Genomic DNA, 5,685 nt, shown 5'->3' on the forward strand with positions numbered 1-5,685 from the left:
GGCGCGTGTGTTTGTGTCGGGGGGGGGGGGGGGGGTTTGTTTTGTTGTGGGGTTTGTTTTTTGGGTTGTTTTTTGGATTTTTTTTTTTTTTGGGGGGGGGGTGGGGGGTGGATTGGGTAATTTGTTTTTTTTTGGTTTTATTTATATTTTGATTTGCCTGCCAATTATGGTTGCAATCATGTGTACAACAATGTCTTCATTCTAACATGTTTGGCATCTAGGCCCTGCCTATCTTTAAAAATCGACATGCCAGACCAACATAAACAAATACTAATGTTACTAGGTAGATGTTTTTAGGATAAATTATTTTGTACTTTAGCATGTTTTTAATACAATTTAATGTACATATAAAATTAATTTGAAGCGTTGAAACTAAATATTTGGTCCAACAGGCGCCTGTGCAGGAAATTGTGTAGAGAAGGTCTAGACTGTGGCTAGCAAAGTTTTTAGTGGTGTGTTGGGGTGGGGGTGGGGGTCGGGTCATGTTTCCCCGGAAAATACATTGAAAAGGAACAATATAGCATGTGTGGGAGGGCACTGTGTGCTAATCGGAATATTACCTAACATCTATTTTTATTATTTAACTATTAAAATTGTGTTACTGTCACACATAATTCTTTATAAAAAAAACTGTAGGTTTGTTTTTATGTTTAAATGAAGTTACGCTGCTTAATGTGAGGCGAGATGGCAGCTTTAAAAAAAACACAAAAAAAACCCAAACAATTAATGCAAGAAAGAACCAAAATAATTTAATTGTGGGTGACAGCTCGTTAGCCATAATGTATTAGGGTTAGATTCACCTCCGAAATTTGACACATGGTCTATTATACCAAAACGCAATTTTAGCAACTTATTATTTATTTAAAAAAATAAAATAAAACACATGTAACATAGGCAGTGCCATCTTGAAGCGATGCATTATGGGATTGATAAATGGCTGCCGCCATGACTGCTGAGACAACCAGTTAGGACGAATTGCGCTCAAATGCGCTAGGGTGAAATGACTTGAAACTTCAAAGAAAACATATAAATAGGTTCAATTTAACAACTGAATATTTTAACTCGATGTGCCGAAGTATAGAAATATATTCAAAATCCATTTTAAGTTCAGTGTTTTTCAAACTATATTTAAAATATCACATTTTGTTATCAGTGACAAAATCGACCTTTCTCTACAATGAGCCACGTCTTAAACGCCTCAAAACGCTTCCAAAAGAAGCCATTTACGTCAGACGCCGCGTTAACAAAAAATTATCATGTGACCCTATCAGCTGTAAAAATGGCCGGGACGTCATACTTTTAACGCGACGTCATTGACAGAGCTGTCTTGAAAATTGTGTAGATTTAACCGAATTACAAATTAAAATAATTATATCTGTTGGAAAGACGAAAAAACGCTGTGCGTGTACATGTACATGCATTTAATATCACTGTATTTCATTGGGGAAACTAATATTTGTGTTGAAAAGTTAGTCATTTTAAGCTGGTGGCAGATATGCAGCGCAAAGTGACGTCAAACTTTGTTATACCTATATATGGTTCATTTGATATGAACAGTCTTTGTGACGAGTGGATATACTGATTTACATGTCACTAGTTTTCGAGGGTGTTGTAAAATTGATTGTTTCCATGAGCATGATCTTTTAAAATTAGATTTCAATGTTTCACCGTGGTCAGCTTGACGTTTACCTCTTTTTTTTAATTATTTCTTCCACGATTTGAAGTAATTAACGTGTAGATGGAGTTACCAATGTCCGTGATTAAATTATATCTGATTATTGTTCAGTAAATACGTAAATGAATATTAATATTGGAGTTATATCATAAAAAGAACTTAAGGATCTCTAGCAAATGTCTGCTTTGCGTGCGGAAATGCACGAGGTAAACTACTTTCGGTTTGCTGTAAAGCAGTGTTGGTTGATAGAACGGAACCGTGGTGTTATCGCTTAACCTGTGAAAACGATGTTATTGTTTTAATTAATGCTATGAATAATAAATAACATTGATATTAGGAATACATGCTCAGATACTCGTTGATATGTGTATCCGTTGTTTATTGTAAAACCTTATTGTGTTTTTCTTGAGACTATATCTGACGTCATACTACAGATTTAAAAAAAAAAAAAAAAAAAAAGACCAGTGACGTCAATGTTGGGGGTATAAATAGAACTGTTACGTCAGTTGTAAACAGTTGGATCCAAATATTTTGACGGTAAGGGTTAAAGAGCTTCAAGAAGATTCAGAGGGTTTAATTTTATTGGCGGATTTCAGCACATATATGGAAGATAAGTTATAAATTCCATTAACAGGAGAAAAGTGCAAACACAACAGGGCTTATAGAAGTAACTCGTAGTTCCAAAAATGATAGTTGAAGAAATTGCTATTGAAATTAATAAGGGTTCTTTGAAACGCCACTGATGCCCACTTATTTTATATGGGATAAGATTTGCATATGATTTATATAATTGATGCTTTTTGTATAGATGTGCTGTTATAATACTGACTTCCTGAAGATGTTTTAATCCCCGAGGTTCTACCTGCCACACATTAACTGTTGAGATCAAGATGAACTAGGAAGTGGCTCAAGATAGGCGCAGGGGTAAGGCGCAGTGTCGCACCAGTAAGTCGCAGGGCAATCTGTGAAACCACTGACGACCTTGTAAACGTGCAGTTGATTTGGGTTTCAAGAGATGCGGCACGATGAATTGGTAAGGGGTAGGGAGACAAAAAGGAGAAGGGACTATTAAGTGTAATATTACTATTAGGATTATTAAAAAGTTAAATTGATGAGTTATTATAGATAATATATTATATGCTTATTTAATATTTTAGTAGTTATAATATTAGTAGTAGTGTTGTTAAAAGAGTCTAGGACTGTGTGTCCAGAATTTTTGCAGCATTGTGTATCCAAGAGTTTAAGACTGTGTCAATAATTTTTTTTAGAACTGTGTATCCAAGTGATTAGTAGTTTGTTTCGCAGACCTTGTGATTATTATTTGATATAACAATTTCGATTACACACATGTATATTGCTAGAATAACTGATAGTATTTTTGTTTTGTTTCGTATTTTACATGTTAAAAAAAAAAAAAAATTATATCTCATTTCGGGGACGAAATGAAAGCAAGAATGAGGGAATTGTTGTAAAATTGATTGTTTCCATGAACATGATCCTTTAAAATTAAATTTCAATGTTTCACCGTGGTCAGCTATGTCTAAACTTGACGTTTACCTTTTTTATTTCTTCCATGATTTGAAGTAATTAACGTGTAGATGGACGGACCAATGTCCTTGATTAAATTATATGTGATTATTGTTCAGTAAATACTTAATTGAACACTAATATTGGAGTTATTTCATAAAAGTAAAAGAAGAGTATTTCTCGCTAATTTCGTCTGCTTTGCGATCGAAAATGCACAAGGTAATCTACTTCCGGGTTGTTGTAAAGCACTGTTAATTAATAGATCAGAACTATGGTGTTAGGCCACACACAAAAAAGAAGTTTGTTAGCGTCCTTTTTTTTTTAAAGTTTGGGGAGGGAGGGAGGTTGTTTTTTTTGTTTTGTTTTTTAATACTTTCCATTGAGTTTTATTGATGAAATAAAGACTGCTTTCTCCTCAAAATGATTTTATTTCTTCACTCTTCTCACAGATTTACAAACATTGCCCAAATCACTATGAAACAGGGTTTCAGTGATGTTTACAGTGCATTCAATTTAGTAAATCATTGTTTTAATACCTGGTCCCAGGTGCCTCACCTGTAGTAGATATCCTGCTAAGTGATCCACTACTAGTCTACCTGGGACCAGGTTAGACATGATTTACTAAGTTGGATGCACTGTATTATGTCCTAGCTCGTCCGTGAAAGAGAATCCAGCATGACATGGGGAAACGGACCAACACAATGCCCTTGGCACCTTGAAACTATTGAGCATGTTGAACATGATTTCTGCCACGCTTTGGTACTGGCTTTGCAGTGCAAATGTTACATTGAGGGTATTGCCCTGCTTTTTCAACCAAATTTTCCTCAGTACCACAGTGGATGCAGAGCATTTCATAGCCAGCAGAGTAGTACGCTAGTTCTATAGGGGAAGCACAGTTCAGATTGGCACGAACATAAAGATCAGCGAGTCTGGTCTCCTGTTCAGGATCGTCATCACCATTGTTCTTGATCTCCGTGAACACACTTCCACAGCTGTAGAGAATGGTGTCCATAGCAGCTTCAGCTTCATTCCGTTTCTGTAGGTTGACCTTCCGTGCTGCATAGATGAGTCTCCACTTGCCACAGTCATTGCACTGTATAGTGAGCCCGGAGTTCTTTGCCTGTTGTGCACTGGGGTTGAATGGACATCCGTGGCCTTTTTCTGGAACTGCATTCTTGGATGGAAGGTACTGTTCAGAAGTAGCAACCTGGAAGAGAATTATTTCATTTTAAAATACAGCATATGCCAAGCTCTTCGAAAGGTCTGGAAGAGAGAAGATTTATATCTAGATATCAATATATATATATTGTCCTTGTGTGGTTGAAAGAGCATCCATTTGAGACACACGAGGCAGCTACTGAGGCCTACTTCTGGGTAAATTGTCCTTGGTATCCAAATGATGTACATACCTTTCCATACAAGTCTTCAAACGCCTTGTAACTACTCCCATCACCAGGGACAGGGTCTGGCAAGTGGTGCAGCTGTTGGAAGATCTCTAGAGGGCTCCTTGGAGGACCACATACATGACAGTCTGGTGCTGTACACTTCAGTATCGAGAACATATACTGCCGAACACAACAGTGAGTCTCCAGGAACTGACTGAGCTGGAGGTGTTGCTTCAAGTGTTGGTTGGTGCGTACATCTTGAGTAAGAGATTCATCTGCCTGCAAAATATAAAATGGGATGCACATTTTTAATACTACTGCACATGATATTCAATTAAAAGCCCTTTTATAAATATGGCATTTGAAACATTTTATACCTTAACAACATTTTCCCAGAGTTGAGCTGTCTCTTCCTCAGTAGCAGCCTCGTGTGTCTCGAATGGATGCTCTTTCAACCTCAGTCTGCGTATCATAGATGCAAGAAGATCTTTCAGCCGATGAACACACTGGATGACTTCATCTTTAAGCTCTGGGGTCTTCTTCGCCTGTTCTCTGATAGATTTCAGCGAGCTGCCCTTTTTCAGTTCAGCCTCATGAGGAACTTCTTCACGCAGCCAACGCCTTGAAATCCAATGTTCAGTATACTCATAATGCGTTCTACTGGATTCTTCCAGCTGTGCTGTGGTGGTGTCCGTACCACACATATGAAATCAAAGTCCATATCAATGAAGAGAGCAAGGAGTGACTGCTGAACAGACAAATATGTCAGGCGATGGCCGGGGCCTCCATCGGTATATAGCAGAAGAACAGGCTTCACTTGGCCAAGTGTTTTCAAAAGGGACTGCAATTCAGTCATGTGGCGTATGGCCGAGGAAGGCTGAAATGCATTCTCATTGAGAATGACAAAAACCCTTCCCCTATGGAATGTTTCCTCAATGGTTTCTGGTATATCGATCAAGAGTGATACACTAGGGGAGAGACTCAACCGAGTAAAGTCATGGTCACTCACAGCCAGCGTTTTCCCCATAGAGACAAGAACTTCCTTACCACGTTCAACAGAAGCAACTGGGCAGTTTGGCTCTCCAACTTTGATGGTAT

The sequence above is a fragment of the Gigantopelta aegis genome, chromosome 14 (genome assembly GCF_016097555.1).
Source record: "Gigantopelta aegis isolate Gae_Host chromosome 14, Gae_host_genome, whole genome shotgun sequence".
Lineage (NCBI taxonomy): Eukaryota > Metazoa > Mollusca > Gastropoda > Neomphalida > Peltospiridae > Gigantopelta > Gigantopelta aegis.